Source organism: Alligator mississippiensis, chromosome 1 (assembly GCF_030867095.1).
Source record: "Alligator mississippiensis isolate rAllMis1 chromosome 1, rAllMis1, whole genome shotgun sequence".
In the NCBI taxonomy this organism is placed as follows: Eukaryota; Metazoa; Chordata; order Crocodylia; family Alligatoridae; genus Alligator; species Alligator mississippiensis.
Genome location: NC_081824.1, coordinates 347,791,498 through 347,816,776, shown reverse-complemented (window position 1 = coordinate 347,816,776; position 25,279 = coordinate 347,791,498). Strand labels below are relative to the sequence as shown.

The 25,279-nt window shown below is 45.9% G+C and overlaps 1 long non-coding RNA gene across 2 annotated transcripts; it reads right to left on the bottom strand.

Annotated features, from left to right (window-relative positions):
- Window positions 1–1,791: 1,791 nt before the first annotated feature.
- LOC132250188 (uncharacterized) lies at window positions 1,792–25,279 on the bottom strand. 2 transcript variants are annotated; one of them, XR_009461821.1, is made up of 4 exons: window positions 25,182–25,279; window positions 17,479–17,644; window positions 15,180–15,313; window positions 1,792–4,507 (listed from the first exon to the last, which is right to left on the bottom strand). It is a non-coding gene; the product is annotated as an uncharacterized LOC132250188 (long non-coding RNA). The 2 variants fall into 2 exon arrangements; XR_009461823.1 differs by lacking the exon at window positions 17,479–17,644.

Below are 25,279 nucleotides of genomic sequence, written 5' to 3'. Positions count from 1 at the left end.
AGGTGAGAGGCTCCATACCCATGGGTGACTGGTGCTGCCTTAGTCAGGGCGGGGGCATGTGCCCCCCCGTGACCAGTCCTGCCGACCTGCAGTCTGGGGAGGTGGGGTCCCCTACAGGCGATCCTGCAGTCCAGTGGTAGGGGTCCTCTAGGTGATCTCACAATGGCCAATTACTGTGCTTGCTGCAACCACTTCTGGGAGTGGCTGCAGCCACTTCTGGGAGCAAGCACCAGCTGATCGCTGCAGCCGCTTCCAGAAGTGGCCACAGTCACTCCCAAAAGTGGCTGCAGCGAGCGCAGCAATTGGCTGGATCTTGCAGGGTGGCACTGGCATTCCTGCCTGCCCCCCCCCGCTCATCGCCTAAGAGGCGAGTGCGGCCATTGGGGGTGCACTGGCACTCTCAGGGGGTGCATGTGCACCCCTATGCAGCCCCTATGCATCATCACTGTCCATACCAGCTGTAAAGTGAATGCCCAGAGGAGTTTTCCATCTATTGACTCCTCTGTGAAATCTTATGAAATATGAACTTTCATTTCTACTCAGGAGAACTTTTACAATCTTTTCTCCAATGCCTGATGAAGGGTGTTTGTACCCGAAAGTTTGCAATTAAAGAATTTTTTTTTGCAAAAATCTTGTTGGTCTAATAAAAAATATCATCTGTACTATGAGTCCTGGTTGCCTTTTCCTCTAGACCAATATGGCTACAACCTAGATATCTGACATATCAAAACATAGGCATTCCTGCCACTGTATTTTATGAGGGCCTGATCCAGTGTTTGAGATTTAGGTATGCTCTTAAAACACTATAGGCATGTCCACACAAGGACACGTGCATTTTGCAGTGCCTCAAAAGCCAAAATTCATCCCATGCATGTGATTTGGTTCTTTGCACAGTGTATTTGTAGCACAGAGCCAAGTTTAGATACCGATAAATCCCAGTATAAAAAAAAAAAAGCACACCGAAAAAAAGTGAAGCGGTGCATGTGGCAGTAGCATGCATTGCCCAGAACTGGAACCTGACTGGCCAGCACCACATTCCAGCTACCAGCCAGGCTTGTGTGCCTGGACTGCCACCAGTGAAGCCCTGGGAGGACCCCAGGCCGCCAGGTAAGGCTTTTAGGGCCAACCCAGGTGCTGGCCCCAGCTTCCCCTAGCCTACCCAGGGCAATTTGCTGCATGCCAGAGCATGTGTGCAGGGGCGTTTCCTGGGGAAAAATAGCAGCAGCACAAATATGCACTCATCTGGATGCTCCCTACCTGATCCAGTTCCACAGGGAATTTAAACTAGCTCCCAGTCAAACTTAAAGAGAAGATAGGCCCTTAGTTGTTCAGACTGGGCAGCTCTGAGCAAGCACAGAAGCAGAATTTTACACACCTAGAGAACTTTAAAGTCAAACAGGGCTGTGCTTATTGAGTTTAGGAGTTTCCCAGTTTAACTAATGGCTTACAGGGACTTTCTGGGTGTGAATTTTGGACTTAGGCACCTAAATTTAACTCCCATCTGATTTAGTCACTTAAGATCTTTTTTGGACTTAGTCTGAAGTGCCTAGGTAGGTATTCATTACTTTTGTCATGTAAAATAAAGGGAGCAAAAGCAATGGCATGTGACTAGTTACATGACACACTGCAAATATTGACTAGCAGTAGTAAACATTTGGAGAATTATCCACAACAATTTGAAAATAAGGTATTATTTATATGATGTATTACAGTTTGAGAATAACATATACATTTACAGAAGTTATAAAAGGCTTACACATTATTTGAAAGCCAAAAAAGCACAATGTCCTGGAATATTTGGTTTGCTGAATATTATTTGACCAGCTCTGCTAATCTCTTCAAACTAAATTTGGAAACCAAAAAACGAGATCCCATGCCAGTGATTTATTTGTCAGATTCTGAGATCTAAACAACATATGCCTCTGAGAACAATTTCCATGTGTCCCTTTTTGGTGGGAGTGGGTTTGATGTGGATGCAAAGGTCTCCAAACTGGAGCCTCAGGAAATGGCATTTTGTTATTTAGAAAATTATAATACCAGCCACAAAGGAGGTGGAGGAGGGGTGAATTCCCTAGTGAAAAACTTACAGCAGGATTACAGAAAGAGAACACAGAGTTGGGGTGAGGGAGCCAAGCAACTGGCTCTCTCCAACTCCCCTCCTTCAAATAAACCAGCAGAATACAGTTGACCCTAATATTGATGATGAAAGGAAGCACTCTGCAGACTTGCAGCTTGCTTCACTCTCAGTGATTTCATTGACCCAGAGATCTGAAATCCATGGCTTGTTCTGACCTGCAGGCCTTTGCTTGTTCAGACAGTTGTAGAATATCTTGGATAGTATCCTAGCCTGCCTTAAAGATTTCACTATGCCAGAGAGCTTGTGCCTTAACTCCTATCTTTGTTTAAGTGCTCTTCCTAGCATTCATTTTTCAGCTACCTGGCTGTATTCAAATACAAGTGCTCAGATTTAACAAATGATTTTAATAAAACTCCCATTCATTTACCACTTCTGAGAGTTCCCCCCTTGCTAAATGAATAATGCACTCGGTATAGTCAATGAGGGAAAAATGTTTTTTGCACCAGGAAAAAATTGGAAGAAAAAGCATTTGTCCAAAACGCAGTTTATTTTGCTGGTACTTTAAGTATTTTAGCTTTTGTTACAGATGATTGAGTGCTGTTACTCAAATTAGAAATGACCCATGAAGGATTGACCACCACTCTGCATTCATTTTCTTGGAATTTGAAGAAATAAAATATCTTTTGGTATACCTTTGGAACTGCTAGCTGTAGGTGAAAATGTGCAGAAAGGATGTAAAAGACACTCACATATAAAATGAGGAGATATACAGCAGTCCTTATTTGACCTATGTTTCAACAAGAAGTATCAAGATTTATAGAAAGCAGCATATATATTTCGGGCTGAAGCCTACTTCATCTTATTCATGCAAAAGGAAGATATGAATCAGATTTAAAGGCCAAGGACTTACTATCTCCGATACTATGATGATAAGCATGGTATAATGAATTAGATATATTAATTCAGGGCTGTCTGACTGGCAGCCCATGAGCCACGTGCAGCCCACAAGGGGTTAAGTTGCGGAGTTCCTGGCACAAAAGTAGAAATGGAGTAGCAGAAGTGTCCATGTGGCAGGCAGCAAACTGGCTCATAGCATGCTGTCCCATCTGGTATGGTCCCAGGACATGTGCCCCTCTCACCACCCCACCCCCACCCCCCAGAGGTTTAAAAGGTTTAAAAGTCCTGTACTAATTAATGCAGAGCGATCTCTTAAAAACAGCTGGTGACATCTCAGCTGGAGTAAACTGGTACAATTCTGCTGTGGATATATGTTGATTAGGATTCATGCCCTTGTGCATGTATCTCTTGGTATCTGAAGAAACAAAATACCTTTAGTATACAATGGAACTGTTAGCTGTGTGTGAAAATGGGGATACCTTTACAATATAAGCCCCTTGACACAGAAGCCTCTTTTTTGTGGGTTATGGCAGCATATAAACATCAATAATCATAGCTGCTTAGGTAATATGTTTTCCATGTAACAAATGTATTTTCCCTTACATTCAAGTTCTCTTTGAAGAAAGATAATACAACAAAGGAAAAATCTGCTGCACTTGCATAAATCCAGGAGAGCTGGGATTTCTACAGCTGGAGTGCTAATATCCAATCCTTCAATGCGCAGGGGCCAAACACCGTGCTACTACGCAGCCTTTATTCCAGCCCAAGGGTGGCTAAAACACCTGTAGTCATTTTATACTGGTTCTGTGAGGTCACATGACCACTCCCCTGGCACACCACTGGCTTCATCATCTGGGTCTTCACAGTCATAGATTTTAAGGCTAGAGTGGATTAATATGATTAAGTCTGACCCTCTACATAACTTGGGCCATAGAATCTTACCCAGTAATAACTGCATCAAGCTCATAAGTTGTGGCTGAGGTGGGGCATATCATTTAAAAAAGCAGTAATTATACACAAATTGATGTGGCTCCAGGATAGAGGCCCTTTTGGACATCACACTAGGGCATGAATGCTCCCATGGAAAGCTGCAGTCCCTCCACACAGCTCCTATTGTGGGCTGAAGTGCTGTGAGGGTCTTGTATTGGCCCTCTGTGCCACGGGTGAATTTCATTCTGTTTGAACAGCATTATTCCTCCAGATCCACAATGAATGAACTTTATCCCTCCTTGCATAAAGCTGGAAAGAACAGGGCTTGTGTGGGACCCGTGCATAACTTAGGCAATGGAATCCACCCTTCAAGCCACACACGCAGAACACTGTATGCAACACTGAACTCTCTGTAGAGGTTCCTGTTCCTGCTTTCATTCCTGTCACTCATTTCAGTCCGTAACACTCTGCACCAGAATTTTCAGAGTAGTTTCAAAACTCACTTCCGGGGCAGACATTAGGGCACTGTGGCCTCATCTCACAGTAGCACATTCCTTCTCCCTTTCCACAGAACTGTGGTCCCCACATTATTGAGGATGCTGTCTGAAAACACCAAAGTACAAAAGAAAAAAAAAAAGGTTTAACATTGCAGTACCATGCCAGCAAACACAGATTCACAAAAGTTTAGGGCTGAAAGGGACCCTGTGAGATCATTGGGTCCAGCCCCTCTGCTCTGGGCAGGAAAGACTGTTGGGGTCAAATAACCCCAGCAAGGTGTGCGTCCAGTATCCTTTTGAAAATCTCCAGGGTAGGTGCCTTCACCACCCTCGCTGGGAGTCTATTTTAGAGTCTGATCACATGAACAGTGCAGAAATTTTTCCTTATATCCAGTCTGAAGCTTTCTTCTAGGAGTTTATGACCGTTGCACCTGGTTCACCCCTGGGGTGCTTTGGCGAATAGCTGTTCACCTAGCCTCTGATGCTCATTGCTGATATATTTGTAAGCTGCCACCAAATCCCTCAAAGTCTTCTCTTTTCTAGGTTGAACAGTCCTATATCTGTCAGCCTTTATTCATATGGCTTGCTCTTCAGGCATCTAATCATACGTGTGGCTCTTCTCTGGAATCTCTCAAGCTTTTCCACATCTTTCTTGAAGTGCGGTGCCCAGAACCGGATGCAGTACTCCAGCTGCGGCCTCACCAATGCCAAGTAGAATGGGAGAATAACTTCCTTAGTTTTGCTTAAGATGCATCAGTTGACGCATACCAGCATATTGTTTGCTCTGCCAACTGTAGCATCACACTGGTGGCTCATATTCATTTTATGGTCAATTATGACCTCCAGGTCCCTTTCAGATATGGTGCTAGGTAGCGTAGCACCACTGAACCTGTAAGTTTGTTGCAGATTTTTCCTCCCCAGGTAAAGCACTTTACACTTCTCGGTGTTGAACAGCATCTGGTTCTGGTCCGCCCATCTAACTAATCTGTCTAGGTCCTCCTGGATCGTCAGCCTACCCTGTGGTGTGGCCACACTTCCCCGCAGCTTACTGCCATTGGCAACGTTGCCAGTGTACTTTTCACCCCCATATCCAGATCATTGATAAAAATGTTGAAAAGCACTGGTCCAATTTTGAAAGGATTTTCCAAGCCAGCTATTCAGTTCAATACATTTTCCTCTCCTTATGCTTTGGCACTTAAAGAAAGAGTAGAACTCAAGGGATGAGATGATATCTAAGGAAATGAGATAGAAAAGCTACAGAAATTGAATTTCCTCACAAAATAATTCCTCTATAAACTGTGTAAACTTTCCTCACTTAAACAAATACTCTAAGGCACAAAGGGTTCTACATTTTCAGTGAAACTCTCATAGTAACCTTTACTGCTATCATGACCGTCCAAGAATCTTAGCAAAATACATCACATTTACCCATTGCCTGCTTTCTTGAACCAAGCAAAAGCTAGAAACTACCAAACCCTGCCAAACATTCCCAAAATATCAAAATGTTTTAAAAAAATCATATGCCTGAATGCAATTAAACTTAAATATATGGAGTAAAGAAATAAGTAAATAAGAAAGATTTAAATAGGCACCAGACGCCTCTCTCTCTGTCTCACTGTCTCTGTCTAATCACCTCTGCATGTTGTAATTATGCAAAAAAGATAACACTTGGCAAATAGTTTAAGTACTAGAATGTCAAAATGTAAATAAAAATGCTTAGTTAAGGACAATATGTAGTAATATATGTTTAATGCCTAAAGTTTCTTCCATTCTTGCAATATCCCAGGAGGCTGGTAGCAATTTAAATTTACATTTACAGGCCAAAATTTGAGGGCCATGGTCAAATGCCAGTCACTGAGAACATAATTTAGCTCTATGCTTCATGTTTCAACTAGCCGACAGTGCTTAGACCCATGCTTCAGCTAGCTGACAGTGCTTCAACCCATATAGCACATCTCCCAGATGTGTGACTCAGAGTTTGTGCCCTGGGCAGCAGACTCATACCTGCTAGATTTTGTGCCTAAAGGCACTGGAATGGAGGCAGCAAGAGGGGGCTTGAGGCTCTGGCTGTGCAGAGTGGAGCGTGTCGCTGACCACAGCCAAAGATTTATATGGCAAGCAATGGTGCAAAACCCCTAATTCAGGAGGCTGTGGGGCAAGAAAGGGTTAACCTGACTGTTGGCAGTGACACCTCCTATCACAGCAGCGGCATCTCCCACTTCCCACGGGAACAAAGGGTGACGCTGATGAGGGTACCCCTCTCTCACTCCACTCCATGCAACTGGAGCCTTAAGCCCCCCGGATTCCCTTCTGATGCCCCTCTTTACTGAACACCTGGGGCTTGTGCTGTAGTCATTCATTCTTGGTTATGCTGCTGACTCCTTTATACTCCTGCCCACTGTCTCAATATTTAAACATACATATTTACAGTTGCTAAACAAGAATTAGAGTGTCTAGCTCTAAATACTTGTTATATTTAACCCCCCCCAAAATCAATACAGAACAACATATTAAGCACCCAACTTCTTTCTCTAGCCATAATTAAACAGTCAAAATTGATCTTAAATTTATAAAACTTTAGTTTCCCCATCAAGTACTGGCCCCTGCCTGCATTCTCCCTAGTGGCAGAGTTACTAAGATTATCAATCATCTGTAAATGAATAGGGATTGGGAGGGAAAATCTTCTCTTGTTCTTTTTTTAGAATTCATTTTTTGGGGCTTGATGTTTTTAATGTTAGTTTTCTATTAAACACTATTTTGGCTCCCTCTGGTTGGGCAAGGAGAAAGAGTAGAAGGCAAAGTTCAAGTTCTTATGCCATAGGTACTATAAAAACTTGATTTAATCCAACACCTTATGTTTCCAGGATTTAACCTTTAGCTGTGTTGCTACTCAGAAAGACTCCTACAGTATCTTGGAATCTGAACTTGGCTACTGATAAATTACTTACTTCCTTGTCAAGATAATCAAGAACCGTTATTAGTTAACAGCAATGTACAGTTTCTTTGATGTAGGCTTTTTTGCTGTATTTCCTGTGTAGTGGGTGCAATAATCCAAGAAGAACTCCACATGATGCTGCTGTTTGAATGTACTCAGAAATGCTCTTTGTTATTAAGAAAATCCCAATCAGACACTGTAACTATATATATGTTATAGAAGTTAGTGTTTCACTGAAGAATGTTGATAAAAGATTTCTCTAACAAACATCTGTTTAAAAAGAAGATATAAATAAACACATAACATCTATCAGTTGTACCTATACTTCTCCAGTAAGAACTAACTCTTTATTTTGGCCTCCCAGTTATGTTTAACAATGTATTGCTCTTCTCTTACTTGTATTATTAAAAATAATTTCTCTTTTTTTTGTCAAAAACTAACAATCAAGGATCTAACATTATAATTTAAGGAGTTACTTATCCAAAAGGAACAAATCATATAGCATTTTAAGTTTCCTGAGTGAATGATTCACTTTAATTAAATATTCTGCCCCACACAGGGGCCTTGGCAAGTTGATAGGTAAATTAATATCTTACCATGCTCTGAAATGTCTTTATAAGGGAAGGAAACTATATATCAAAGAAAAATTCCATCATATAACTTGGATCCATTTAAATTATAGCAGAATCAACCTAGTAACTTCAAAATTAATACAAATATAAACTAGTCATTTTGAGATTTATAATAATTGTTTCTGACTGCATGCATATTTTTCTGGTCTTCATTACCAGTAAAATCAACATCACAAGTGAGAATAATATCAAATGATTTATAAAATTAGATGGGGTATACACAGTAATACAAAGAATAGATGTTAAATTCATATAAGGAAATAGCATTCATAAGAAGGAAATTTGCTTGCTGGTTTTATAAAGGTTTTCTTTATAGCAAACAATTAAAGTGATTTTATAACTTCTGTTTATGAAATATGTTACCTACAGAGAGAACAAAAGGATCATTTGGAGAAAAAACTGTATACATCAGCAATACTGAATAATTCAGATATTTGGCATGGGTCTCTGCTCTGCTCCTCACAACTTTAGCAAAAGAGCTGAATATCTAGAGAAGACAGTGTCCTATTGTTGAGGACTGTATTGCAATAGATTCCAATCGGAATTAAAGTCCAAAGATTTCCTAGCCTCTCAAATACAATTTGTGTTCATCTGTCATGGAGTGAAGTTACAGGTGTTAAAACAGATGTAAGAAATTAGAAAACATTTGTCATTTTTAGAAAAAAAATCAGTACACATTAAGCTAAGGTTACCACCTCAAAATGTCATCTTCAGAAAGAATGGAATGGAAAAAAGGGAGTGATATCCCATGAGGGTTGGATAGATGCAGTAACAGCAGAAAATAGAAAGAATATTATACATTTACTGTGACACCATTCTAAAACACAGATGTAATGGAAAGGGATTAGAACAGAGGACATGTTTTTAAATAGAGCTATCCCTGGAGAGCCATGGTTTCAGAGTGCAAGCCTGGACAGCTCTAGTTAGGGGGGAGGGGTGAGAATTACCTTGAAAGTATCTGAAGCTGTCAAACAAAATCCCAAAGACCAGTTCTTTGACTGCATCCTAAAATGTGTTCATTGTGTTTTGAAAATCTATACAGTACAGTACTGCTGAACTAGCTCTCTACGAATGTGTTTATGTGAAGTTCAAGAGCAGTGATATTCCAATAGATGGATATGGAATAAAACATATGTTGGACTGGATGGAAATAGTGAGTCACTGCCATGGCTGAACTCAGTGAATTTATTTACATATAAATTCTTTGTAATCTCATGTTGTCTCACGTGACAGCCAGTGACGCACTGTTTGTTTATCAGTGGAAAAAAAAACACACTTTCTAAATACTCTTGGCTCAGATCATCCTACTGAGCTCTGTAAATGAAGGGGATCTTCTCAGCATTCATCTCACTCTTCCCACACAGAAAGAGTGCTCAGCCTGCTCCTCTGGGCCTCACAGAGGGTGTCCAGAAAATGCAAGTCCATAAGGCAAGTCCATAGGCAATGGTGGAAGGAGGGCATTCCAGGGGCAGCCCCAGCTATGATAAAAATGGTAATGCTCAGCTTCCCCTTGGGGAATATATAGAAAAGACAATACAGCCTGGAAACCTTATCAACTTTCCCTGTTAGTAAAGCTCTAGTGAAGCCACACTGCCAGGGATTGGGAAAATTGGAGAACTAGAGGTACTGAGGTGCACAGCCATCACTAGGATGATTCCTACCTCCCACAGATTCGTATAATCAGCAAGATGGCATATGCCTTGTGGACCAAAACTGTCCCCAGGACTAACAACCAGAAAATGTGGGGCATTTCCACAAGAGGATTCACATAGAAATGTAATGACCCTGAGCTTTTTAGTGAGTTTCTTAACCTGGCAAGGGATCATAAATTCAGAGGGAAGGGACTTTGAGGGTCATCCAGTGGCACTAAGATCCATGATACAAAGTATCCCAGAAAACCAGTGGTCAGCATCCTTTTCCATCAGCCAGCCAAAATGGCCCAGCTCGGTTCCAAGGCAGGCCAGAGTGAGGACCCAGCCACCACTGCTGCTTCTCCCTACGTCCACTTCTCCCTGCTACCCTGGCTGTGGTGTGGCTTAGGACAGTTCCCCACTGCCCAGCTGCCTGGTTACAGAGAGGCATGACACAAGAAAAGCCCCTGCCACTGAATGCTGCTGATGCCCCAGCTCTGCAGGCCAGATCCAGTGGCTCCACGGGCTATGTTTTTCTCACCTCTTCTGTACACCAAACTTTAAATAATGTATCATATAGAGGGGACTCGGGGAAGAAAGAAGAGAAAAAAGAAACTAAATTAGTTTACATTTATAGATTCACGCAAAGAAGTTTCACTTGAACCCAGAGGTTATCAAGATATAGCCCATGGGGAGCAATGTCACAAAATTAACACTGCTACTGCTTTCCTGCCAAAAATATTCCAGTTCCCTGTGGAGCCCTTAGTGCTGGGCCCAGAGTACAGAGATGTGTCATCTGACCCAGGCCAGATAATACAGACCATGGATCAGCCCAACACTCTGGATTTGGCCTGCAGACTGTCTCCACACTATTCATCCAGATAATTTGGACACCACTGCCTCACCCAATTGTCTTTCTACAACAAAATACACAAGACACAAGAAAAATGAAGCCAAGAGAGATAGAGAACCGAAGGCATCTCTCTCTTTTACATGCACACACATACACACACACACACACACTCACCCACCCATACAAACCTAGGTGTGAATTAAAAGAGATATTTTCTACTCAGCTATTCAGGGATACCTCTTGTAAGTTACATGACTCACAAATAAAGAGAGTCATCAATTAAAAATAAAGAGAGAGAAAAAATTATGCATAATGATGCGCGCAAAAAACAACAGGAAAAAGCTGTCTGAATGTGATTGTCTGTAAAAAAAAATTGTCATGAACAATACTACTAAACAGAGACTTGCTATAAAAAATACCTTGTTATTATACAGTTCTGTTTCATTTTACATTGTTCCCATTATATCCATTGTCTCTCCAACAAAGTTGAAACAACATGAGCAAGTAAAATTCACTGCCTTCTTTTCCCAAACCGCAGGCCCCTGCCACGGAAGCTAAAGGATAGCCTCTCTTCTCTGTTGTAGATCATCACATCATTTCAAGCCTCCATCCATTAAAAACAAGAACATTGCAAACTGATAAATTTATGAAATTATTCCGTTTGGTAGAATGGAATCTTCCTCACATAGGTCTACTGATAAACTTCTTGGATAGAGCGTGACCACCTAGTAGAACAGAACATGGATGTTTTAAACCCTAAGGTAACAGGATACATCTGAGAAATGTTTACTAGGGTCTAAAAAAGTAAGACTAAGCCAGCTGTTTGCAACTATAAAATAACTTATGTCTATTGGTACAAGTCAGTGGTTGTTAGATTTTCTAGTCACGGGACCCTTCTTATTACTTCTTCTCCTGCAGAACTCCTACCCCTATCCAAAAACTGATGCAGAGCCAGGAGATCCAACCCTGTAATGGTGGTACACTGCCTCTCAGCCAGCTCTGCCAATACCCCCAGTCTTGTTGCAGAACCCATGATGACTTATCACAGAGCCCCAGGGTTCGCCAGAACACAGTTTGAGAGCCTCTGGTATAAGTCAATGGATGGAACATTAGATTGCGATTCAGACTCAAGGAATGTATTTATAGCTGAGTTGCTCACCTGTCATATTTAATGACAGACACCTTGTTTAATGGCTCTGTGTCACCTGTAAAATGACAGCAATGAGACTTGCTTCTTCTATAAAGTCCTTAGAAATCTGTAGCTGAAAAGTCATATATAAGAACTTAAGGTCCACATCTACAGAGACTTAAAGTGGGACTTAAGCAGAATTTAGGCCCTGAAGTTCAAGAGTTCAATCTACAAAACACCTGAAAGTCTGTAGGGGATGAAGTAGCAACTAGGAAAATTTTCCCAGGCACTTTGACTTCTACTCTGTGTGACCAGAAGTGCAGCTATATTAACAAGGCTGGGCAGTTCAGCACTTATCTTTGCATAAACCAGTTTAAGTCTTTTTCCTGTTAAGTCCCCTGAGCGGTCAATCCTGTAGGTGTGTTCTGAGAATACACAATTACATATCAACAGCTCCGAGCTCAGCACCAAACACAGCATTTAAAAATGTCCAGTGGTAGTAGTGCCCACAAAATACATAATAGGCCATTGGTTACAACACTTAAGCCGGACATATGAGAGCTGGCTTCAGTTCCTTTCCTCTGCAGTTCAAACCTGCATCTCTCACTTCTCAGCAGCATGCCCTACCCACCGTGCTATCAGCTAGGCTGGGTGTGGTTACTCCCCATTCCACCTCTTGAAGCTGTGCCAATTTGTGGAAATGCTAGCAAGATTCATTGAATTGAAAATATGGTTATACATGGAGTCTAGTGAGGTAGACACTTCCTGGGAAGAGGGGAGTCCTGAGTGTCAGTTTTCATTCCCAGGATTGTTTGCATTAAGCAGTCATTGGATAAAATGCTTAAATGATCTTGGGTCTCCCCTCAACACTGGGCGACAGAGGATCACTGTGCTTTCTAAAGGTTAGGAGGAGTGAAGTGAGATAATGACCTCCTTGGATTTAAGTGCCTAGATTCCCCCTACATCATACTTAAGGCAATTACTTTTCCTGTAGATCTGGGCCCATGCACCTGAGCATTAAATATGGGAACACTGAGCACTGCAATGCCTAAGTCCTTCTGTGTTTTTAGCCCTGTCTATGATTAATATTGTTATTGGCCTCTGAGATAATGAAGAAATGAAGCAGCTCACAGCCAATGCATAAGTGGTGACAGCGGAGGGGCGTACAACTCCACTGCCACTGACCCCACTGTTGCTGGGCACTGGCTTCACCCAGGCTGCAGCCCGGTGCCCTGCCATCAGTGCAGAAATTTTGTGCCACTGCTGCTGCCCCCACTGCTGCTTGTCCTGGCTCCGGCCAGGCTGAAGCCCTGAACCCTACCATCAGCACAGAAATCTGGGGAGGCATGTGCCCTCCATACCCCTCTGTGTGTTGCCTATGAAACAGTTCATATATACTCTAACTACACATGGTATTTTTTGTGATAATCATTTTTAACAGTGTTATCTGGACTCCCACAGTGATGTTCTTGAGTTAATTTTTATCAATAAAATAAATGAATAATTTCCTTTTCTATTCTCTAAAGGTTGAAGATCTGTTCAGTGTCTATACCTTTACAAGCAAGAAAAAACACTTCAGGGGTAATAAAACAGGTGAAATAGTTTTTGCACAATCTTAAAAAAGAGGAATCAAAGCTGAACTGCTTTTCATGCTTTTCTGAGATCTTGCGAAAATATAGATCCCAAAGGACAAATGACCCAGCTATAAATAACCTAAATATACCAAAGTCATTGTTCACCTTGAAACATATTTAAACATACACACCCAGCCCAATTCTAAAACTAGGTGTGTACAGTTCCATGCCTAATTTGCTTGTGCAACTACAATTAAGTGTTCAGCTCTGGTAATTGACCATGCAAATGCCCAGATGTAAATTTAATATAACTACAATGTCCTACTATGTCCTACCTTGTTAGATTAAAACAGGTGAGAAACTGAAAGCACTCCTCTTTCCCAAAACAACAAACATGTATATAGTACATGGTAGCGCCTTTTGGGAAAAAATGGATACCCAGAGAAAAATTACTTACAACACTACTGAACGCATTCAGACTAAAATAGGTTTTTCTAAAAATATATGTACTAAAACTGTAATGGGAGCTAGTGATGGGCACATTCTTAACCCTAGTCCATGTTGGTTATAAAATAAGCTACTGGAATTCTCAAGTGTTTTTAAAGGGTATCATGCTGTATGCAGCAGCACTTGAAAATAAAGTTGTGCTTACTGACAAGTGTTATTCATGCATTTCATTTACAGGATGAAGAAAATAATTTAACTGAGGTTTTCCTCAAACTTTATTTAAGTTTGAAATTTAGATCAACATTACCAGATGTCTGCTATCACAGATAAGGAAGCAATGCCTCGTGAGTTCAATTTTAATCCTATATTAAAGAAACGTGTACAAATTAGGTCAGTAACAAGGCTTACATGTAAGGAGAAAACCACCTATACTTTATGGAACCTTACAAGACATGTGTATTTGCCAGTCATAAAACCCAATCTTACATGGGTCTTACGTCCTGGGATGCACATAAGAACACATTGTGAACACTGAATCACTGAAGCACAGAAATGACCTAGTAGAGGCTGCCTACCTGACAATGCACCAATTGTTCCCTATATTCTATTCTTCAGTGCTCTGTGCAGTTCAGCTTTCAATTACTTGAAGAGTGAGCTTTTCTAAAACCTGTCTATAATTGTATAGATGTCATCTGTTTGGAATTTTTTTCCCCAATGTTCAATTTTTTTTTCCTAATTCAGTTTCCTCCCAGTACTCTGAGCTATGTCCTTTATAACCACTTTGGTGAATTCCCTCTGTCACTTTGGTATTTCATAGGTGTCAGTGGTCAAGAAGCCATGTCTTATTATGTGGTGTGACTGCCCACCCCAGATTTGTATGTGGAGACTACTTTCCAGGTACTGATTTCTCTTTCCCATATGAAGAAGGGAATCTGCCTCTGCAGAACCACTCTTCAGGCTCCCAAAAGAATTTCCAACTAAGACCAGGCTAGGGGAAAGGTGAGAGACTGGCTACTCTGAGGTTATAAGTACACAAGATTTGGAGATGCATATTGTCTCCCTCTCCTTTGGCCACTATGGCAATTGGTATGAATTGATAACATAGCAAAGCAAGCGAAACGCTGGGTTGCATCCATAGATGCTTCTCAAGCAAATCCCAGGACGTCATTCTCCTGTTGCACTCAGCCCTGGTGAGGCCGTAGCTGGAGTACTGTGTCCAGTTTTGGGCTCTGCAACGCAAAAAAGGATGTGGAGAAGCTTGAGAGAGTCCATAGAAGAGCCATGCGCATGATAAGAGGTCAGGAAAACAGACCTTATGATGAGAAGCTGAGAGCTATGGGACTCTTTAGCCTGGAAAAGCGCAGGCTCAGGGGTGATCTGGTGGCCACCTATAAGTTTATCGGGGTGCTCACCAGGATCTGGGGGAACGTCTGTTCACCAGAGCATTCCAAGGGATGACAAGATTGAACAGTCACAAACTCTTCCATGACCATTTCACGCTGGACATAAGGAAGAACTTCTTTACTGTCCGAGCCCCCAAGGTTTGGACTGCCACCGGAGGTGGTTCAAGCACCTACCTTGAATGCCTTCAAGAGACATTTGGATGTCTATCTTCCTGGGATCCTATGACCCCCTGCTGACTTCCTGTTCTTTGGGCAGGGGGCTGGGCTTGATCTTCCGAGATCCCTTCCAGCCCTAATGTCTATGAAATCTATGAAATAGTATAAAACTATATTAGCTTTTTCATAGAATAACCCCAGAGTGCCTTGCCACCATGACACCAAGGCACAACTATGACCAAGGGAGTTGCTGAGCTAATGAGATCAAAAAGCTGTGGAGGCCTCTATGGGATAGTCCTTGTCTCCTATAAATCTATGGTGATCCCCCTAGTTCAGGAGTAGGCCCCAGGATCTATTCTATTCCCAGTTCCCCTTCCGTAAGTTTCACTCTTGGTGGAAATTCATCCCTAGGTTATTTATTATGTAACAGACATCTCAAAAGTGTGCCAAGCCCTACACAGTGGCCCAAGAACAAAAAAATCTTACTAATTTTGCATAGTAGAAAACAAAACAGTGATAGAGAGGACAGGCACGGGCCACAGCATTAAAATTCTGTCATTCCTAAACAAAGGCATGTACACAGAATGCATTTAGCTCTTTAATAAAAAATGTGTGTACATGATAAACCAAACCAGTATCTCTGAGAATGAGAATGAATTGGTTGACTCATTTCCTCTGGGTGTCGCATGAGAAGGGAATCTCCATAGGAGAGCTGAATGAAGAGAGGGTAAGTTACCTGTTGAACCAGTTCAGGGAAGGGACTGAGTGTAGTATTGGAATGTGACTTAGGACACCTATCTTTGATTCCATACCTCACTTCAAGACTGACTTGGTATGATATCCTGACTGGCTCAGTTAATTGTTTCCTGCCTCAGTTTCTTCATCTGTAGCATTAACTTGCTCTTAGTTCCTAACTAACTATTGGAACTACTATAGGTGTGTGTCTACATGTGCAAATAAGTGTGACTAAATTTAATGCACATTATGTGCATTAAGCAATTTTTGGCAGGTGTCTACACTTGTAGAAACTTGGGACTAATGTTAGTCCCAAATCCCTCCAGTCCTTCCATGTGCCCCTGTGGCCACATAGCTGCCAGCACTCAGTAGCCTTGCTGAAGTCAGACCCAGCTGCCAGCACCTGGCAGCCATCTTGGAAACTCTGATCCCTAGCCAGCCCCTTCCCTGACCAGGAGCCGCATGCCCAGTACAGGGGCAGCATATGCCAGCTCCCTCCTTGCACAGCCTGCCTCCTCATGCCAGGGCTGCTCCAGCCTCTGCCCTGCTCCTGTCAGTGATGCCCAGCACCCTGCTGCTCCAGCTAAGCCCCTGCCAGTGATGACCAGTGCCCCGTGCTTCTGCTGGCCATGGTGCCAGCCCTGCTGGCCCCAGTAGTCCCCACCACCCAGGCCCCAGGACAGCTGCACACCTGCTAGTGGGGCCAGGGCACTGGGTATGAGAGGCCCTGACTGACCCCTCTTCTCCTGCACTCCCTGCTTCAGCCCACCTGCCCCACTGTCCACACACCCCTTACCCTCTGCCCAGCACTACTGTCAGGCCAGACACATATTTGAAACAAACAAAAAACCCCACATTATTACCCTCACAACACCCACCCCCATCCCTCCCCACTTGCCCCTCAACAAACGGAACCCCCCTTCCCCCTCCCCACCAGCCAACAGCGACCCTCCCCCACCCTCCTCACCTACCAACAATAAAAAATCTGCTTATAGCTATATACAAGTGGGAAACTGTATGCAGGTATGAAATGATGTACATATAGAAAATTATTTACAGTAATTTGGGTGTTCAAGCTCAGAGTAGTGGGTCATGAGCGGGGGCCTACACAACAGAGCCCTGAGGAAGGTGCCCAGCACTCCGACCCCTGAGTGTTCCCCTGTGGGCCGAGGGGCTGTGGCCACCCCAGTGGTTGGTGGCCTCATGCATGGCCAGGTCTTCAGCTGTGTGGTGTAGGGGAGGGTGGCAGTTCCAGGTGGGTTGCATCAGGTCTGGTGTGGGGGCTGTACCAGGGGGTCTGGTGGGCAGGAGGTGCCCAAGGACCTCCCCCCAGGGCCAGGCAGGGGCCTGCTGCGAGGTGGTGGGTAGGACCCAGGGTCCTTGTGGGGCCAGAGGTGGAAGCCAGGCAGTGAGGGACATGTAAACAGCTGCCAGAGCCAGGAGGGTGTCTATGGCCTGGCAGTCAGTGTCCCCCTGCTGCCAGACCTGCTCCAGGCACTCCCACTCCAGAGCCTCCATGCAGGCCCAGTAGTCCCACTGCACCTGATCCTGCACCTCCACCCAGGTGACATCCTCCACCTACCAGGCCTGTTCCTGTACCTCCTGCACCTGCTCCTGCACCTCCTGCCACTGGAGCAGGAGTGTCCAGACCCAGGTACACCGCTGATGCAGCCAACACAGCCAAGTGGTTCCAATGGTAGGTGGCAGTGAACCAGTGGTGGCCTCTGCCCTGCACCCAGAGGTTGGCCCTGCAGAGGCAAGAGACAGGAGGCTTTTGTGTGTTTGCAACATTTCAGAGATAGAATGCTCTGTACCAGGGGCTGTGTGCTGCATGGCCTCAGATTGGGGGTCAGCTATACATGGGTGCTCAGGTACCATGATAAGCTGGCTAGGCAAGCCTGGGCCCAGACAGCTGCTACCCAAGCCCCTCGTCCCCACGCACTCCCCTGAGGCCAGCAGACCACTGGGTGCTGGTCACTGGCAGCCTGTTTTCCCCACCCACTTCCCAGGGAGGAACAGGCCAGGCTGCTAGAAGCACCTGCTGCCATAGCTCTGGACTCCACTCCCCACCTTCTCTCCTTGCAGGCCAGCTGCTTTGCCACACTGCTGCCCAGCCCATGGTACCTTGGCTCGGGGCACATGGGACTCCCAAACAACTGGGGTGAGGGGCTGGCCATGCCCCCACCCTCCCCACAGGGGGCCTCTTCAGGGAGGTGTCACAGGGCTGCCCCCCCCACCATGCCGCTGCTGTGCCTCAAGCATGTCCCTGCTGCGTGTGCCCTGGGCAGGCACGATGAGCCATTTGTATAGGCAGAGGGGTGCCCAAGCCACTATGCCCCGCTGCTGTGGATCCTCCTGGTGCCCTGGGCACACCTGCACTCCTGGTTCAGGACTCTGAGCTACAATGGCACAGGAGGCAAGCCCAGGCTGCCCTGCAACCTCTTCTGCTACCTGGAGGACTACCTGTAGCAGCGCTAATGTCCTTGCCCCCCACTGCTGAGGAGGACATTACCACCAGCATCAACACCTTCCTTGATGTCTGAGAGGCCCATGCCCACCCAGCTGCAGGGATGTGGGCTGCTAAATAAAGTTCTGAATTGTGTCTTACCTGTCTGTGTGCTGTGGGGGTAGGGAACCTGGGGCCAGGGAAGTGTGAGCAGGCCAAGCAGGGAATGGGAGCAGAGGCCAGGGCCAGGGGCATGGGCTGGGGCTGAGAACAGGGGCAGAGATGGGAACTGGGAAGGCCCTTCCACAGTGTGGGACTTACCACAGGTCTGGGGTTGGTGAGGCTGGTGGCTTGGCATGAAACTCCCTATCAGCAAGGGGAACTGGCTGCACCCAATGTCCACGGCCCGTGGTTTCTGGTGGGACAGTGCCTGACCAAGGCAAACCCCCCCAGGGAGGAGCTCGTGCTGCTGATGGCTGGCAGTATCATTGTTGGCCAGTCCTCATGTGTGGCTGTGTAGAGGGTGAGGCAGCTGCTGGACAGGGCTCTCCGGGCTGCCAGTGGGTGCAGCAGCTGGGGAACAGGACACAGCAGGGTGCTGAAGACCCAAGGTCCCCTCTTCCAGTGACATGTCACTAGAGGCATCAGGGCAGGGAAGGGGCTTGGGTAGGCCACCCCTGATGATGCCACTCACAGGGGGGTGGCCTAGCTCCCAAGGTGCCAAAATGGAGGTCAGCTCCTGCATAAAGGCCATGGACTTTTGGGCATGACCAGACCAATGACTGAAGTCAGTCATAGCCATCCACTGTGCCTACAAGGCCTTGACCTTTATGCAGCACTGCCACACCGACCGGAAGTGCGCTCGCTCCTGCATCCCACCTGATAGAACCTCATAAATGTGGGCATTCGAGCACCCACCCTGGGCGAACTGCCTCTGCATGTCAGCATGGCCCTAGAGCAGCATGAGGTCACCAACCTCCTCCCAGGGCTGGTTGGGGGCCTGGGAGGTTGGGACAGGAGTGTGCACATGGGTGGGGCTGGGACTCAACAGGGAGGAGGACGAGCCTGACATGGTTGTCTTGCACCAACTCTCTGGACCCTTGCATGGCTGTTCCTGCATGGCTGGCCCTGGACAGCTGCCAGCACTACTTAGGACAGGGGCACATCCAGGGACTGGGGGCCATGCAGTAGAGGCACTTCACAGCAGCACCTGCAAAGAGACACTGCTGGGGGTAAGCAGCAGCAGGGAGCAGGTGGTGGCCCTACTGCCAGAGACAGCCAGCCAGCCAGCAGCCCTGGGGGGATCTCAGGACCGGGCAAGGGGTGCAGCAAGCTGCAGCCCTTTGTAACACTCAGCTGTGGCCAAGCATCAGCTCTGGAGGGGGACAGGCCAGGGCAGCCTGTGCCCTGTCCAGGGGAGCACACAGGGCCTGCTGGACTCCTATACACAACAACAGGCTTGTCCAGACTCCTGGTGTGTGTGCCCCAAAGCATAAAATGGCTGCAGGCTTTTATACCCTGCAGCTAGGGGCTGCCAGCCCTGGAGCAGGAGAGGTAGCCAGCTAGGAGCCCTGGGGTTGAGCTTAGGTTGGCCCCCTAGTGACAGGGCAGACATGGCACTAAAGTTAGTGTCAGGCTGTGGCTATACATGCATTACTGGGCATTAACTAATCACAACTAAATTTGATACTTGCATTTGCACGTGTGCCCATACTGCACATTAACTTAGCCCAGGGGTGGGCAAAATACGACCCATGGGCAAGATCCCCCTTCTCCTACCCCTGTCCCCCCAAACAGAAGCCTCTGGCTGCAGCTGTTTTCACGACTTCCCTGCACACTGGCCAACAGCTCCAGCACCATGTGGCCCTTGGCTGCATCACCAGACTGCGTGAGCATACGGCCAACGCTGGTACCCTTGGGCCAGAAGTGGGAGGGTGTGTGTGTTTGTGTGTGTGTGCGCAATGAGTGGGGCGGGGGGAGAGAGAGCAATGAGGGAAGGAGAGAGTGTGTGTGAGGGAGAGAGAGACAGAAAGAGAGAGAGAGTGTGTGTGTGTGTGTGTGTGTGCGTGCGTGTGCATGTGCGTGTGCGCATGCTTATAGGCTGAGTCCCACAAGCACACCTCACCACACACATGCACCACCCCCTCATACTGCCATACACGCAGACCCCCTCCCACGCACCCCAGCCACCCTCCCCAACACACAACCCCCCACAGACCCCATACCCACCCACACCCCACATATCCCCACACACATGCTCCTCACCCCACACCTCACACACCTACCCACCCCCTACAAAGCCTCCCACACACATCCACACCTCCCCACACTCCACATGCAACACACCTACAGCCCCCACAAACCTATACCCACCCCCATGCCCCCCCACCCCACACAGAATATGAGAGTCAGACTTCATTTTAAGCTACAGTGCGATCACCTCTGTGTACACTACACAAACACATGTAAATCAGGACAAAAATATTTTTTAATCAAATTAATGAATGTTGTAGATGTTGGATTTTTAGAATATGATTTGGTATTTTTCTTGTTCTGAGATGGCAAAACCCCTTGCTGAAAGGAGTATTTTTGGGGGCAAGGGGAGGGACTTCTGGTGGCAAAGGTCAGGGGTTAGGGGGTGGGACTTCTGGTCCCAAGATGGCAACCAGGGGGTGGGGCACCTGTCAAGGGGTGGGGCTACCCATGCAGCCCTCAACAGCTTGCCAAAACTCAGTAAGTGGCCCTCCGCCCAAAATAATTGCCCACCCCAATTTAGGTTAATGCACCTTAAAGCATCTTGTATAAATGCACCCTAAGAGTACCTAACCATACTATAGGAATTATAAGTATGTATTTGTAAGTACATTCATGCCTTCAGTTGCAAGAAACTAAGTGCAGTTATAATCACACCCCTCCTTCTCTGAAGCATTTATGGAGATAAGATACCAGACTACGTTGGGGGTTTTCAACCCCTGGCCTGCAGGCCAGATCTGGCCTATGAAGACATGTCTCCCCATGAGTCTGGAAATCTGGCAGCAGGGGAGAAAAGGCAATTAACACTGCCGCCACTCCCCCATCACCAAATTTCCAAGCTCTGCATGGCTACCTAGGGTACTACCTAGGCTGTTGCTGCATGGCTGGCTTGCTCAGCTGAATTGGGCTGCAGCTGTGTTGTTCCTGCATAGCTGGATTGGGCTCCCGCTGGGCCAGTATTGTGCACCAGGTTGGGCACATGGACTGGATCTGGCCCATGGACTGACCTGGCACTGTTCATCTGGGAGCTTTGCACTCTGGAAGCACAACTGTTGTACTGGAGCCACACTGAGGAACCTGAAGTGAATAGAGGGGACACACATGCTCTATCAGCCTGGCAGTAGCAACTGCTGTCTGTTGCCTGAAATTCTGGCAGCCAGTGGCAGCCTAGCATAGACAAGTCTATTCTGTCAATATTTGTCCCTTAACCCTTTTAGCAACTCTTTAGGAACAGTATTTTCCAGCCTCTTAGGGCTTTTTTTTTTTTAAATGGAGTGTCTACACCAAAACTGCTGGAAAGACTCACTCTCAACCAGGCCCTGTCCGACTGCTCCTGTTCACACACACCATGCCCAGAAATATGAAGATAAGGGATTCTGGGGGTGCTCCCCAGGTCTGCTGTCAGATCTCAGTTTACAGTATGCTTCAGAGCAGCTGTATGGGGTTGCCTTGAAGGGACTTTCTCACTGCATTTTCAAGTTTGAGGAGCAGGTGGGCAGGATGTGCTGGATTATGGGCACTCTTCATAGTGGAGGGCATGGGATATAGACAAACACTGGATTTTTTCCAACACATTTATATTCATATGAAGAAAACTGGCTTATTCAGCATAAACTCAAATAATTTCAAACTCTACCCAATAGAAAGTAGGTGGCTGAGGACATGAAACACCCCTGTAACAAGAGGCCAAGGTGTGGTTATAATGGCAGCTGTAGATCACTTGTGTATAAACATGGATTTAGTGACCACTCCCTGGCCCAGACCTACTGTTGTATTCAAAATTGCCCATGTGCGCTGGCCTGGGAGACCCTGTTCCACAGTAAGCAGAGTGAGCAGATATTTGGATATGGACATATGTTGCCTATGGCCTCTCTCTGTAGAAGGCTTTGTCCTGGCTGCTATGGGGTTTTTTGTTGTCATTGTTTTATATTAACTCATTATTGTTCTTGTTTCTGATACTTTGTAATGACAGAAAGAAATTTTTCCTTAATATTGGTTCCCTAGTTTTAGCAAGGGCTGAGGTTGGATGTACCAGATGGTAGCTGGCAGAATCATGAACACAACCTCCCTCAAGCCTATTTTGATTAAATCAACTGAATGTTCAAATGGTTTCTGTGGGGAGAGAATAAAAGTTCTTGACTTTCATTACAAAATGAAGCTACTAGTTGAAATGGGTCGTCTTCATCTTCCAAACCTTCAATGATATCACAATGTCTTCTTAGAAAGTGAGGCTATGTACTGGCTGACCAATATAACTAGTAACTTCCCTGCACAGGTGGCAATAGAACAAGCACTTATTTTTTCCCTTCCACCATCAACCATTTTAGGCTCTAGTTATAATTGTCTTTCTAATTCTCTAATCCCTACAATTTTGTGCATCCTGACCAGCTTGGGATAATTTGGCAAACTTGCTGGAGTTTCATCCTTTATTACAGTGTAATGGTTCTATTTGGGGCAATCCCTGTTTAAAGTATGGCTCCACAAATGGATGTAGACAAAGTGGGTGGATACGGGTATTGTACATGTAGAACAGATTCTAGTAGGAAATCATATCAAATCTTTCTGTGAGATATGTGAAGAGTTTGACCTTTTGAAAAAAGCTGAATGGCAATATATGCAGTTGCATCAAGTCTCAGAAAATCAGTTTGGACCCAAGGCTTAAGGTATAGCAAATGCTCTAAATATACTATTTTTTCCTTTGAAATATTCTTTCCCATTCTCTTCCAAGTCTCTTCCCCATTCTGTGCCATCACTCTATGAATATATAATAGCACATAACAGACCTGATACAGATTATTTAGGATTTAATGGAATGAAGATTTAGGTATTCAGATTCAGAATCACAGAGGATATCAGCAGTTCAAAATACTCAAGCAACTACAATCAATCTTAGCATCTTATATAACAAAGGATAATTTTTTACATCACTGGGCTCCTTCTAAACTCTAGAAATTAAATATACTGCCAAAAGATACATGTTGGAGATACAATGAAATGCAGGCATTACTCAGTCACATATTTTGGTGATGACCTATTGTTACTTATTATCAATTCTTTTTGGAAAGAAATTATAACCAGAAGGAATACGGTCTTGAACACAGCACTGATACCTTAGGCAAATATGTATATTTTTATACATAGCTATATACCTAAGGAGGTAAAATTGAATCTTTCCCAGATTGTATTCCTACAGCAGGCCTTGTTAGTGACACACAGGATTACAAAAGCAGGACATTTCCAAAGGTCAAACATGGTATGCTGAGAACGTCATGTGTTATAGAACTTTTCAAAGCAGTTTTGCCTACATGTGGCAAAATGGGGCTCCCTGACTAGCCACAGTGCTAGTTTCCCCACTTGCCTTTGGGCACGTCACCCACCTGACTCTCCTGCCATGCCTTGTTCTTAATTACTTACGATGTTAATTAAGGCGGGAGGCTGCCCATTCTTGCCCCGATGCCAGGGGGCACTATCTGTGGCTCTGATCCTCCCCTACACCGCAGCCCAAGCCTCGCAGATGGCATCCACAGACGTTACTCTCACCAGCCCCACACTGTGCCCTAGAATCTTCCTATCAGGACTCCTCTAAGATCTCTCCATTCAGGCAGCCTACCCCACCCTCATTCAGGGGTGACTAGCTCCCTGAAACTATTTCCTCTCTGGGGCGTGGTCCCCCCCCAGGACCTTTGTCCACACAGGCCCTGGCCTTGCCTCCAAGGCCGGTCGGAACTCCAGGTCTCCAGCTCTGGGCATCCCTCACAGTAGGCCCCTGGCCCTTTTGACCATTCTGGTCTTGGCCCCAGCATTGACCAGTCAAGGGTACTCTACATCAAGCCTCTGAGCCTCTAGCCCCACTCTCACTCCTGGGTCTGCCTTCTGGCCCTACTAATGGTTAACCCATCTGGTTGTGGGAGCTGGGGTAACTCGCACCAGGACTGGTGTTCCAGGGTCTCATGGGGACTCTCACTCCCCCATGGGAGCAGCAAGTCATTGTACTCTATAGGTCTTGGTTTTGGCCCAACCTCAGACTCTCAGTGGTGGAGGACTTACCAGGGTCAGGACTTTCCCCTCACTCTCAGGCTGAGCCCCCTTTTACTCAGCCTATGGCCCAAACTACAGCCTCAGGCATCTGGAGACATACCTTGGCCTACTCCCCTTACTTGGGGATCCACACCACCCCCTCACTTGGGGCCACGGGGCTTCCCTCCCTGGTGGGCTCAGGTGACCGTAGCTGTGCCCAGCCCCAAGTACCCTTTGTCAGGGTCTTGGATGCCACAGGGCTCAGGTGGCCATACCCATGCCTGGCTCCCACTTTTCCTCCTCGGGGTCTTGCACCCCACAGGGCTCAGGTGACCGTAGCCGTGCCTGGCCCCACTACCTCCGATGTGACCAGACCCACCCAAAGTTCAGGGCTAGGGTGAAGGCACCCCTACCCGCCTTCCACCGGATTGATAACTGGCCTGGCATTTTCTGGGGGCTCCCATGCCACTGACAGCCCCACCAGGCCACCCACTCCCAGCAGGGTGCAGTTTTAAGTCATACCCAAGACTAGGAGCCTCCTAACCATCCCCTACAGCTCCTGTCCTTACCTCCAAGGATGATACATGAAGCCTTGCAGCCAGGCAATGTTGCTGCCTGCCCTGCCAGCAGCAAGCTGCCCTGTTTGTTTGGGCAGCCAGAGATCTAA